The sequence below is a fragment of the Bombina bombina genome, chromosome 5 (assembly GCF_027579735.1).
Source record: "Bombina bombina isolate aBomBom1 chromosome 5, aBomBom1.pri, whole genome shotgun sequence".
Taxonomy (NCBI): Eukaryota; Metazoa; Chordata; class Amphibia; order Anura; family Bombinatoridae; genus Bombina; species Bombina bombina.
The window spans coordinates 326,306,696-326,321,770 of NC_069503.1; positions in this window are offsets into that span (position 1 = coordinate 326,306,696).

A 15,075-nucleotide genomic window follows, 5' to 3' on the forward strand; every position below is an offset into this window, starting at 1 on the left:
CTGAAATTGAGAATTTTAATCTCATGCTTTTATCTCCATCATAATATAAATACATTTGATTTTATTACAAGGACAGAGACTCATATTTTGCTATATATCTTTTCTCTTTACTGAATGCAGCATTTTAAAGTACATTAAATTCAAACAAACAGAGAATACAGTACAGAACAGAACTTATTAACCAATGAAAACAGAGTTAGACATGGAGTGGACAAAGTTGACCAATGAGCATAGTCCAACCCATCATAACATAGCCAGTAACTGTCCAATCTTCCTCTTTTCTCTTTGCTGCTCAAGAGATAAGTATATTGTGTTTTATTGTACTTCAAAAATAAAACTAAATACGTTTTTGTTATTTTGTTTTTCTTTGACATACTATTCTATATACTCTATACCCTATATACATATTCCTTTATCTGTGTAATCTTATTTTATCCTGTTTATCCTTTTTTATGTTTTCTTAAATTTGTACTAATTATTTTACTTATATTTTCTTTTCATTACGTTTCCTTTGCTTTTTAAAACTGTCCGGTTTTCAGTCTTATTTGTTTAATATCTTATTTCTGTTTCTGTCTTTATTTATTTATAAAATTGCTTTTGTCGCTTTTTCTACGCTTTTTTCCTTAACTTCTTTCTGCAAGCATAATCCTTGCCTATTCCGTTTACCTTTTAAGATGTTTGCAAGTCTTTTGTGAGTCCTTTTTATCTTAATTTCTTTCTCTATCTCATCTCCCCTTGCTGCTGCGCTCTCCGGTGCGGCCGCCATCTTTACTGTCTTCTTTCACTCAGTCACGCCTCTATTTTGCGTGACGTTATCTTACCCGCCCTTTTTTCTGTCAGTCAGTTTCTTTCCTCCTTCCCGCCCTCATTCTCCTCAGTTCAGTGACCGGACTAGGCTCTTCTTACAAATTGGCAACAATTGTATAAGTTGCTACTGTTTACCATCATAAACCTTAGCCTGCAATAACGAAAGTAGTTATTAGCTAAGTACTTATGTTTTTAGGCTACAATATTGTTATTTATTTTAAAGCTGTTAAGTCTTTTCAGTTTTGAATATTAACTTGTGTTTTCTAATTAACATATTTCCAATGACCTTTCTGATAACAGTAATTGATAATTAATATAAACATGTCTGATGATGAAAAGTCTCAGTTTTCTGAGAAGTCTGTCAAGGAAATTATTGACAGCTCTTTAGAGCCTTTTAAGCAGCAGATGCTGCATTTACAATCTGCAATAAACTCAGTCAATGAAATAAAAGATAATATGACAAGAAAAGCTTCATCTAAAAAGAAGCATTCACTTAAAAATGTAAAGTCTAAACCATATGACAAATCTTTTGTCTCTCATAAAAGAGTTTATACACGTCAGCACAGCTCTGACATTTCCCAGCCTGCCTTGCAGCGCAATATTGAATCATCAGACTCAGAAAGTGATGCAAATATAAAGATTAAAAAGAGACTTTCTAGGAAAAGAAAATTTTTAATTGCTTCTGATTCATCTGATAACATGGATGCTTCAGACATGCAAATAGAGAAATATTATCCAGAATATGAAGAGGGTTCTAATGAATCTATGGATAATCTAATTGACATTTCTTCTTCTGAGGAAGAAGTTATTAAATCTAAGAGACAAAAATTTATTTCTAAATCTAAGAAAGTTAAACTCTATGATAATTTTGGTGATCCCTATACTGACCCTAATGATTTAGAACACCCTAGGTCAGCCCAATGGAAACCATCTAAAAGGGTTTCAAAATTTTTAGATCACTATATTCGAAAACCCCTTACCTCTAAAGCCAAAAGTATCTTAAAAGCCGAGTGTCCACGCCCTGAACTCCCTCATAATACTCATTTAACTCCCAACATTGACGAAAATCTATTAAAATTTTTAGGTAATAAAAACGCCAATTTAAGGAGAGGTCCTGACAGATTTTTAAAATCCTGTCAGGATAAATTACTTGATACACTAGGCCCTGTGACTAAACTCTTCGAACTATCGGAAGAAGCTATAGCCTCAGACTCTATGCTTGACCCATATGTATCTAGAGAGTGGATACAAAGATTAGTCTACCTGTTAGGGGATGCCAATACTTCCCTATCTACTCAAAGAAGAAGACTTATCCTCAGATGTCTTGACCCTAAAATTGCAGATTTTGCCCCGACCGAAATGGGCCCTAAGGCTGATGGCCTTTTATTTGGTGACGCTGGTTTACAACAGCTCAGTTCATATGTAAATACCTTCAACAGCCTTAATAAAATTAAGACAAACACCAAGAAAATATTTTATCAATCTCAACCTTTTAAGGTTTTCTCCAGGGCTGGAAAAGGCAGGGACCGCTTTTCCAGCCGCTACTCAAACATCTCAAGGTTCCACTTCCAAAATTCTGCACCCTCAGCCTCAGCTCATGCTAACTTCTTTCCATCAAGAAGTAGAACATACTTTAATAGAGTATCCAGAAACATCAGGAGTACAAGGAGACCCTTCCAAGGTAAGTTTTCCCACCTTAATTTCCACAGATTCTTCCTCCCCAAAGATAGGTGGCAGACTTATGTATTTTATAAAAGAATGGCAAAAAATTACATCAGACCCTTGGGTCATTCAAGCTATATCAGGCCTTCCATTAGATTTTATCAAAATTCCCTTCCAAAAATCTCATCCTCTTCCCATAAAATTTTCTATAGAAGATCAATCCCTTCTAGACATAGAAATCTCAGATCTATTGGGGAAGAATGCAATAGAACTTGCACCTTCCACAATAGATTCCTTCATCAGCAACATGTTTTTCGTAAAAAAGAAAGAAGGTTCCCTTCGTCCTGTTATAAATTTAAGAGAACTAAATCAATTCCTTGTTTTCAATCATTTCAAGATGGAAGGTATTCATCTTTTAAGGGACTGTCTTTACAACAAGGACTGGCTTGTAAGACTAGACCTAAAAGATGCTTACCTATCAGTTCCAGTACACGTAGATTTCAGAAAATATCTGAGGTTCCTATGGAGAAACAAATTATGGCAGTTTTCTTGTCTGCCTTTTGGCCTTTCTTCTGCACCTTGGGCTTTTACAAAAATTCTCAAACCAGTCACAGCCTGGTTGAGAAAGAGAGGAATTCGTCTAATAATATACTTGGACGATATCCTTCTTATCCACCATTCTCCCCTTGTTTTGAAGGATCAGTTATCCCTGACGATAAACTTTCTACAAAACCTGGGGTTCATTATCAATTTCAAAAAATCTGTTCTAATACCTTCCCAGAACCTAATCTTTCTTGGTTTCAATGTGGACACCATATCAGCATCTCTCAGTCTCCCTTTGGAGAAGATCAAAAGAATCAAGAAAGAGATTCACTATCTTCTGAAGAAGGATTTATTTCCTATTCGTCTTTTAGCCAGGATTATAGGCCTTCTCTCCTCCTCAATTGAAGCAATTTTCCCAGCTCCGCTTCATTACAGAGCTCTCCAAAGATTAAAAATGTATTATCTCCGACAGGGATTCTCTTACCAAGACAAAATATCTCTATCTCAGGAAGCTTCGGAAGAATTGAATTGGTGGCTCCTGAATATAGAAGCCTGGAATGGGAAAGCAATTTTCGGGAATTCCCCAGATCTAATAATAGAATCAGAAGCGAGCAAATACGGTTGGGGTGCAAGATGTGGTCCCCTTATTACAGGAGGAAAATGGTCTCCTGCGGAACAAAATCTCCACATCAATTGTTTAGAACTTCTTGCAGGTGCCTTTGCAGTTCAAAGTTTTGTCAAACACAAAACCCCTGTAACTATTCTTCTTCGAATGGACAACATCTCGGCTGTCCATTACATAAACCGATTAGGAGGTACTGCCTCAAAAATTTTATCAGACTTAACGAAATTTTTTATTCACGATTGTCTATCCCAGAATATATCCATTCAAGCAGAATATATTCCGGGTCTGAACAATCAAATGGCAGATTGGGGATAGAGATATCTTACAGACTTCAGCGATTGGAAATTGAATTCTTTACTTTTTCAAGAAATTCAATCCCTAACGGGTCCCTTCTCAATAGACCTCTTTGCTTCTCGCCTGAATCATCAGATATCTCCTTATTTCAGCTGGAGACCAGATCCCCAAGCTCTAGCAATCAATGCTTTTCTACAACAATGGCCGAGCACAGGAGCTTATGCTTTTCCACCCTTTTCCATGATTCTCAGGACTCTACTTTTTGTCAAGCGTCAACAGATCTCCCTACTGATAATAACTCCATTTTGGCAATCCCAGGTCTGGTATCCTCTCCTACTGGAGTTATCATTCCTCAATCCAATTCTACTTCCATCCAGATCAGATCTTCTAACAGATCCCTCAGACCAATTTCATCCTCTAGTCCTTCAGGACAAACTTCATTTAATCGCCTGGATGATTTCAGGGGATCCTGGTCTGGCGTCGGATTATCGGAAGAAGCTAGACTCCTCCTTCAGGATTCCTGGGCCCCTGGAACCAAAAAATGTTATTTATCCTCCTGGCTTAAATGGTCTAGCTGGTGCAATTCTAGACACATGGATCCCATTTCAGCCCCTTTAAATCAAGTAATTAATTACTTATCTTCTCTTTTTCAAGCAGGTCTAGCCTACAGATCCATTTATTTTAAACCTATTCATTCTATTCCTTTTAATTTGGTTTCATAAGTTCTTTGCTTTAAACTAGCAAAATATGAGTCTCTGTCCTTGTAATAAAATTCCGATTATCCTAGCTTTGTGAAGGTATAATCTAGATTTTATTAAAGAGACAGAGACAAGTATTTTCCCTCCCATATTTTATTGTTCTTGTATTTACATGATGTTTTTACCCTCCCTATATATATTAAAGTTTCTATTATAATTATTATTAACATTGTTTTACTATATTTTATTTTAGTGCAAAATCCCACTCCAGGTTTTCAAGGAACCGTCTGAGCATTACATACAGTCGCTACAATCAACTTCTTCAGGATTTCTATCATCTTCAAGCAAGTTTTCCTTTATTCAAGTCTTCAAGAATCTCTTCAAGCAAAACTGCTTTTCTTCAATGTTCCTGTTCCTCCTCATCTTCATGTTTTTAGGAGTCATGTTCTACTTTTTGGACTATTTCCTTTTTGGTTTTCGCAACAAAGTTCAAAGAGGAAGATTGGACAGTTACTGGCTATGTTATGATGTGTTGGACTATGCTCATTGGTCAACTTTGTCCACTCCATGTCTAACTCTGTTTTCATTGGTTAATAAGTTCTGTTCTGTACTGTATTCTCTGTTTTTTTTTTATTTAATGTACTTTAAAATGCTGCATTCAGTAAAGAGAAAAGATATATAGCAAAATACTCGTCTCTGTCTCTTTAATAAAATCTAGATTATACCTTCACAAAGCTAGGATAATCGGAATTTTATTTATATATTGATTCAGAATTGAAAAAGGAAGACATTCTTCCGAAAGCTTGTCATCTTATAAATGTATAGTTTTTCCAATAAAAAAGTATCATTGCTCAATGCAATACTATTGTTATTTTTATATATATATATATATATATATATATATATATATATATATATATATATATATATATGTGTGTGTGTATATATATATATATATATATGTATATATATATATATATATAAATATAAATAATTTCATAGTACTATTTAATTATGTGTTTTACTGTGTATTTACTGTAAGTATTTAACCCCTTAACGACGCATGTCATACAGGGTACGTCGCACACAACCTGGTCTTAAAAGACCAGCGACGTACCCTGTACGACATTAGGGGTTTAAAGCGGCTGGAAGCGATCCTGCTCGCTTCCAGACGCTTTCATGTTATTGCAGTGATGCCTCGATATTGGCCCTTGCAAACTGGGTACTGGCAGACAGCTGCCAGTACCCAAGATGGCCCCCAATAAGGCAGATGGGAAGGATTAGAGAGCTGTTTTGGGGGGATCAGGGAGGTTGGGGGCTAAGGGAGGATGCTACACCACAGCATATGTAAATATGCTAAAAAAAATTAAAAACCTTTTATTTTAGTACTGGCAGACTTTCTGCCAGTACTTAAGATGGCGGGGACAATTGTGGGGTGGGGGAGGGAAGGAAACTGTTTGGGAGGGGTCTAATGTGTCAGGTGGGAGGCTGATCTCTACACTAAAGCTAAAATTAACCCTGCAAGCTCCCTACAAACCACCTAATTAACCCCTTCACTGCTAGCTAATTACCAGAAAGCAACGCCAAAGTCATATATGTCTGCTATTTCTGAACAAAGGGGATCCCAGAGAAGCATTTACAACCATTTGTGCCATAATTACACAAGCTGTTTGTAAATAATTTCAGTGAGAAACCTAAAATTGCGGAAAAAAAAAAAATTTGATCGCATTTGGCGGTGAAATGGTGGCATTAAATATACCAAAATGGGCCTAGATCAATACTTTGGGTTGTCTACTACACTACACTTAAGCTAAAATTAACTCTACAAGCTCCCTACAAGCTCCCTAATTAACCCCTTCACTGCTGGGCATAAAACACGTATGGTGCGCAGTGGCATTTAGCAGCCTTCTAATTACCAAAAAGCAACGCCAAAGCCATATAAGTCTGCTATTTCTGAACAAAGGGGATCCCAGAGAAGCATTTACAACCATTTATGCCATAATTGCATAAGTTGTTTGTAAATCATTTCTGTGAGAAACCGAAAGTTTGTGAAAAAGTGAACAATTTTTTTTATTTGATCGCATTTGGCGGTGAAATGGTGGCATGAAATATACCAAAATGGGCCTAGATCAATACTTTGGGATGTCTTCTAAAATAAAATATATACATGTCAAGGGATATTCAGGTATTCCTGACAGATATCAGGGTTCCAATGTAACTCGCGCTCATTTTGAAAAAAAGTGTTTTTGAAATAGCAAAGTGCTTCTTGTATTTATTTCCCTATAACTTGCAAAACAAGCAAAGAACATGTTAACATTGGGTATTTCTAAACTCAGGACAAAATTTAGAAACTATTTAGCATGGTTGTTTTTTGGTGGTTGTAGATGTGTAACAGATTTTGGGGGTCAAAGTTAGAAAAAGTGTGTTTTTTTCAATTTTTTCCTCATATTTCATATTTTTTTAATAATAAATTATAAGATATGATGAAAATAATGGTATCTTTAGAAATTCCATTTAGTTGCGAGAAAAACGGTATATAATATGTGTGGGTACAGTAAATGAGTAAGAGGAAAATTACAGCTAAACACAAACACCGCAGAAATGTAAAAATAGCCCTGGTCCTTAAGGGAAAGAAATTGAAAAATGGCCTTGGTCCTTAAGGGGTTAATACTTCAATGTTCTTCACATACATGAAAATGTTATTTTTATTGTAGCATATTGTATTCAAAGACGGTGCAAGGTTAGCGCACATGAAGTTATTAAGGCGTGTCATTGAAATATTACATATAAAGTATAAAAAGAATGTATATGTTTTTTATATTAACTTAATAATAATAATAAAAAATTGTATTGCACTTACATAGTAACATAGTAAATGAGGTTGTAAATGAGGTTTAAAAAATACAGAAGCCCATCAAGTTTAACTTATACAAATTTTAATATACTTACAATAAAAGCTCCAGTTGAGCTTCAATTTATCCCATTAAAAAGGTAACCAATTTAACACAAGCAACCATATTTCTGAACTCTGTTTTTAGCAAAGAATTTATAAAAGCTCCAGTTGAGCTTCAATTTATCCCATTAAAAAGGTAACCAATTTAACACAAGCAACCATATTTCTGAACTCTGTTTTTAGCAAAGAATTTATTTAAACCATTTTAAAATGTATCTAATGTACTGGCATTTACTACCTCCTTAGGTAATGAGTTCCACAATTTGATTGCTCTTACATTGAAAAAACATTTACATTGCTGGAGATTAAATCTCCTTTCCTCCAGCCTTAAATTATGAGCTCTTGTCACAAACAATTTTCTTGGAATAAACAGAGCTTCTGCCATCTCTGTATATGGGCCTTGAATATATTTATATAGAGTAATCATGTCACCTCTCAAGAGCTTTTTTTCTAGAGAAAACAGACCCGGTTTAGCTAACCTCTGCCCATAGCTTAAATTCTCATATCCCCTTATTAGCTTTGTGCCCCTTCTCTGGACTTTTTCTAAGCCTGCAATGTTATTTTTTGAGATTGGACCCCCAGAACTGCACTCGATACACATCTTGAGCTTGTTATCTATTACTACTCCCAAATCCCTTTCCTCCTCTGTGTTGCTAAGTCTAGTACCATTCATATAATTAGTTGCCTTTTTATGTTTACTTCCAAAATGTAGAAACTTGCTTTTACCGGCATAAAATCTCATTTTCCATTTACCTGCCAATTCTTTACATTTTTGTCGATCCCCTTGTAAAGCAATTTCTACCTGCACTGACCTAATTACCTTACAACTTTGTATCTTCTGCAAAAAAAGGGAAGTTGCTATTTAATCCTTGCTCCAAGTCATTAATAAAAATATTAAAAAGAGCAGGGCCCAGTGCTGATCCCTGGGAGACTTCACTGATTACGTTTGTCCAATCTGAGTATGATCCTTTTACTACTACTCATTGCTCCCTGTCTTTTATCCAGTTATTTATCAATGAGCTAACAATTTCAGATATTCCCAGTCCCTTCATGCTGTGCATTAATCTCTCATGTGGCACTGTATCAAACGTCTTTGCAAAATCCAAGTATAGCACATCAACTGATTCCCCTTTATCTATATTTTTACTTACTTCCTCCTAGAATCTAATTAGATTAGTTTGACATGATCTATTTCTCATAAAACCATGCTGATTTGATCTTGTTTACACTAAGTTACTCTTTAATATAATCCATTATAATCATTTAATGCATTGATTTCAACTAAATAAGTAAGGTATTATGGAAACAGCTGAGCGTTATGTTAAATGTGCTGATTATAAAAATATGGCATGATATATTTACTTTTCCGACATGCATAAATGTAAAGTTATGTGCAAATTACTTTGGTCTTGGTATAGGTTTTTAAAAAAAGAGTAATTGAATGCATGTAAGGAACCAATATGATGCTTTGTAATGTGAACATTATTATGAATTCATGTATGTCTCTTGTGTGAGACTTTGCTCTTTTTTATTTGTCTTTCTTGATGTATATAACCTCAATATTTTCAAATAAAAATATTAAAACAAACAAAAAAAAAAAATAGCTGCAGCTCACCTATTTTACCTGTCATGCTTCTTGCATTTACTGTCATACATTTAATTTTCATGTGATTTCTGCTGCTACTTGGTGCGCTTTCTTCCAAACTATCTAATGTGACATTTCCTAAGTGTACCCTTCTGTCATGCCTTCCTTGAGATATACAGAGCATAGTAGAAAATATGACAAATGTATGTATTAACTGAAAATAAGATGTATTGCCTTGCAATACGTTTTAATGATTTGCTTAATGATTCTTCTGAAGTTACCTTTTTTTAAATAATGAATAAGCATGTTATTTATAGATAATTTGCTCCATCAGTGGGCCAGATTGCAAGTGGCGTGCTAAATAACTTTTTTTGCGTGTGCTCTAACAACACTCAAAATAATAAAACTTTATCGCAAGTTAGCAAGCATATTACAAGTTGAAAGTAAAAGTTAGCGGGCTCTCTAGCTTCAGGACTTTGACTACCAAGCTTACTCCTTCTCCCCATTGACTTCTATAGAGTGCACTGTATAAAAAACAACCAGTTATCACTTGTACACTAGCACAACACCGCATTAGACCAACTGTGCTAATCCCAAAGTGAGTTAGAAACACTTTAAATTGCTATTTTCTTCACATAGAAGAAAATGTTCTTTTTTAATTTTATATACATATATATGATTTTGTTGTAAAATATATATCTATATGAATGCATATATATATATATTGTCTATACATATATTATATGTAAGCTTCCTATTGGCGCGGCAAGCGCTCTGGCAAGAGGAGGATAGGGTTAGCATGCTCTCCAGAGGTGTGAAGCTACAGGTGAATTTTTCACATGTAGCTTTAAAACATTTACATTCGTTTAATAAAAATTAATGTAAATGTTTAACAAAAATTTGATTTTTGTTTCATATTTCCATTAAGAACAAATTCAAACACATAAAAATAAATAAAAATTATATTGCATGTTTCAAGGTATTTGACTGGGAAGGGCTCAAAAGTGTATACATATATATATATATATATATATATATATATATATATATATATATATATATATATGTATATATATATATATATATATATATATATATATATATATATATATACAGTATATGTATATATATATATATATGTATGAATGTGTGCACATACATATTTACAGATATAAACACATAAATACACATGTATACACACACATACACACACACATATATATATATATATATAAATACATATATAGACATGTATACATACACACATACACATATTTATATATATATATATATATATATATATATATACAGACACATTGGAGCCCCTCCCAGTCATACACTCTGCCATAATGCAGCTTCGGCTTGTGATCAAGCACAAACTATAACTTTCAGCTTGTAATGCCAGCACAAATTAGCACTGTAGCAATATCCATTGAAAGCATAGGCTGTGCTCGAGTAAAGTAGGCCATGTTTACCATTCTGTGGTAAATGAGACTTGTAATATCAAAGTTGCATACGAATTGTAGAGCGATCAAGGTATGTGTTTGAGAAAAATTTACATTTTTATTTTATTCTATAAACTACTGACATCTCTCCTAAATTCCAAATAAAAATATTGTAATTTAGAGAATTTATTTGCAGAAAATGACAACTGGATAAAATAATAAAAATGTTGCAGTATTTTCAGACCTCAAATAATGCAAAGAAAACAAGTTCATATTCATTATTAAACAACACAATACTAATATTCAAACTGAGCAAGAGTTCAGAATTCAATATTTGGTGGAATAGCCCTGATTTTCAATCACAGCACTCATGCATCTTGGCATATTCTCCACCAGTCTTTCACATTGCTGTTGGGTAACTTTAACTTTAACTCTTGACACAAATTCAAGCTGCTTGGCTTTGTTTGATGGCTTGTGACCATTCATTTTCCTCTTGCTCACATTTCTAGAGGTTTTTTATAGGGTTCAGGACTGCAGATTGGGCTGGCCATGAAAGGGTCTTGATCTGGTGGTCCTCCATCCACCTTGACTGACCTGGCTGTCTGGCATGGAGCATTCCACAGTGGGTGTGAGACACTATGTCTTGTAGGCCTCTCCAGGTCTCTGTTTAACCATTAAATGACGGCCAGGTGTTGGGCAAAGCTGAAAATTGTACTCATCAGAAAAGATGAAATAGGATTGGGCACTTTATCTTTGTGTGTTATATATATATATATATATATATATATATATATATATATATATGTATATATTCATACATTGTATTCCACCTATAAGTTACATAATGAACAGTAGTATTTGCATTTTTCTTACCCTGTTTTAATTTCAGGTAGATGATAATACTAAAGTCTTTTTTATTTGAAAACTTTATAAATATTTATTATTTACAAAGTGTTATTATTTGTCAGTAATTCTCAAAATTATATTACCTTCTATTAAATACAAATCTACAAAGTTTGTTTTAGCACAGCTTAAAAAAAATAAAATTTAGATACATCTTTTGGAGTGCTGCCAATGAGACAAAATAGTTACACAAAATGGGGTATTGGCACAAATCCAAGCTTTGTTAATTTGTATTTTTTTTAAAATGGCACAAAATGTTGCAATGTGTTCACCTAGCTACCAGTAGAGCATTGATCTGCTTCAACAAAGGATACCAAGAGAATGAAGCCAATTTGATAAAATAAGTAAATCTGAAATCCTGAAAATTGTATGTTCTATCTGAATCATGAATATATATATATATGTTTATGTCTCTTTAAGGTCTATTTCTTAGCTCTGTATGTTTGTTTATTTTATAAAAAAAAATTGCTGTGAAGAAAAGGCAACTTATTTCTGCAAAATTGTCTTCTAGACAAATAATCTTATAGAAACCTCTAGGAGAGCATGGCGTTGTGTATGGATTAATGTAATTAATGTAATTAATGTATCAATAAACATTACAGCCATGAATATAGCCTCATGCTACATAATTAAAAAAAATCCTTATTTCAGGATTTATAACCTTTGTATTATCATGTACCTTAAATAGAAACTATATTTAGAGAGATTTTTCATGAAAAAGGCATTTTATTTTATAAGAAAAATCATATTTAAATTAAATTCTAATTTAAATAAAAATCTGATTTAAATAAAAACAAACAAGTTTTTTTTGTTCTTCAAATCATTGATTTTTATCCACCCTGCTTTTCAGCACTCCTTAGGTTTTTCTACATAATGTGATTCTTCCACTCACTCTTAGTTGTAGATGCTTTCTGAAAGTTATTTCTTTCTGCTCTGCGAAACATTGATTTCCTCTGTACTAAGGTTGGCATTAAAGCCATCATGTAAATGACAGACAGAACCTTGGAGCAAAATCTAGAGCAGTTTTTTTCATACAGTAATGGAACGTTTTCATATGATTATTTGCAAAGTACAGCTGAGCAATTCTATTGATTCAAGTTTCAGCTATCATTGTTGTTTCTGGTAATTGATGGATGCAGGAGTCCCTAGCCTCTTCTTTCAGGCTCTGGATCTTATACTTTTTTTAAGCTGGTGATTTTTGCTTTTGGGTCCCCTTATGAGCCTAATTGTCATGTTGGGAGCACCATTTATATTTCAAAGGTAAATGTTCTTATGGGAATAATTTTAGCAGAAGAGTGACTACAGTTTAAGATATAGCTGCAGAAGATCCTTTCCAATTTCTTCCCAAGGTTGTTTCAGAATTAAATTCTTCAGACAACATTGTCCTGCCTTCCTTTTGCTTTCGCAAGAATATGGTCTGTTTCTATATATGTCTGTTTTAGTTCTCTCTATGATATGGCTAGAACTTTAGAGTTTAGTAGACTACGCTCTTTTAAACTGCAGCATCTGAACCAGAAATATATTTTCTTCTCTTACCTGGTTCCCTGCTAAACAAGAGCATCAATCAATAGAATATTGTGTAAACTAAAAATGATAGTTTTTGTAAATCGCAGCTATTGCCTGTGAGCCTCTACAAACCAGACATACAAATAAGCCCCTCTTATAAGAGGAGTAAAAACTCCTGGCAATACTCTGTAAGCGGCAAACATTGTATTACTGTGTCCTGCAGTACTCTGATCATAAACTGGCATACGGATTGCTGTCTTATTAAATCTGCTGGAAAAGTTATAAATTCTAAAAAAGGTAACCGTGGATTAAAAACTGCAGAACACACTAATTCAGATTATTATAGCCTTGGTGACTAAATAATCTAGATTTTATTAAAGACAGGAGGTGAATATTTTATGCATAATCTTTACTGACTTCCAAAACAGCAGCAAAGAACAATAACATAGAAACAAAAACAACCAATCCGCAACAAGCAGATACTATAATCCCACAGCAACAGTAAATATCATCCTCTTTTCGCTGCCGAACAGAAGAAAGTTCTCAATATAAACAGGAGACGGACATCAAAAATCCATCGCAGATCCGTCTGACGTCAGAGACAAAATGGAAATTAGGAGGCCTTTTACACTGAAAAAATAAACAAGAGAGCGGTAACACAGCCACTAAAAAGAAAAAACCTGAGGAAAAACAAGGGTTAACATGAACAAATAAATTCACAATAAATACATTTTTTTTGTGGGATGGGTAGAGGAGGGAAAATATTCGCCTCCTGTCTTTAATAAAATCTAGATTATTTAGTCACCAAGGCTATAACAATACGAATTTTATGGCAAGACCGGAGGCTTCATATTTTATGCATTTTTAACGCCCAGAAAGGACAGACTGGAATGCATGAGAAACTGGTTTGAAATAGAATTGAGAAAAGGTACAGGCAGAAGACCAATCTGCCGCTGACAATAAATTGCAACCGGCCAAAAAGGCACTTGAAGCTGCAGCTCCTCTGACAGAGTGGGCCCCAAAAGAGGGGGAAACTCCCGACTCTGTCATAAGACATCAAACCCATCTCGCCAAGGTAGGGGAAGAGACCGGACGATGAGGAGGAACAAAAGAAATCAGAAGAGGACCCGACATGGAATCACAAAGACACTCAGTCTTAGACAAATATTCTTTAAGGCACAAAGCAATGCAAAGATGGGGTTCAGATGGAAAATAAGGGTAAAACAAAGATTTTGAGGATGACTTGGTCCTGCGGGAAATGGAAAAGGAAATTCCTTCCGGAGAAAAAGAGATGGAATGAACATCCAGGGCCCTGATGTCAGAGACCCGACGAAAAGAAACCAAACTAAGCAGCATAGTCAATTTTGCAGATAACTGCTTAAGGGAAAGCAAAGAGTTATCGGGCCAATATTTAAGGAAAGATAAAACCAGATTGACATCCCAAAAACTTGAATAACGAGATTGCCTTAAGAAGACGACAAACCAAAGGATGTTTGCCCGCAGAGACATTTTCAAAGGGAAGATGACCCGCAGAAATGGCTGAACGAAAAAGATTAATAGTTCGATAAGCCTTACCTTGCGAAAAAAGTTCTGTGAGAAAATTCACAATCATGGGAGGAGAGGAAGAAAAGGTATCAACACCCCGTCCCATGCACCAACGAACCCAGACTGTCCAGGCTGAAGCATAAGATTTCCTAGTACCTGGGCCCAAGATTCACGCAAGAGGAGGGAAGCCTCTCGCGAAAGGCCCTCGGAGGACCAGGATCCCCTGAAATCTGCCAAGCCAGAAGGTTCAGGTGGCCTTGGATCAAGAGAGGATGCGGGAGATCCTGGGCGTCCACAAGGAGATTGGGGAGGTTGGGAAGAAGGCGAGGAGGGGTCAAACACATCTCCAGAAGGGGAGCAAACCAAGGTTGGGCTGGCCACAAAGGAGTGATCGACGTCAGAAGACATTGAAAACGTACACACTCAAAATAGTTCTCGCTAGAAGAGCCAAAGGTGGGAAGGAATAAGCCCCGAGGGAAGGCCAAACTTGCAGAAAAGCGTCCACTCCT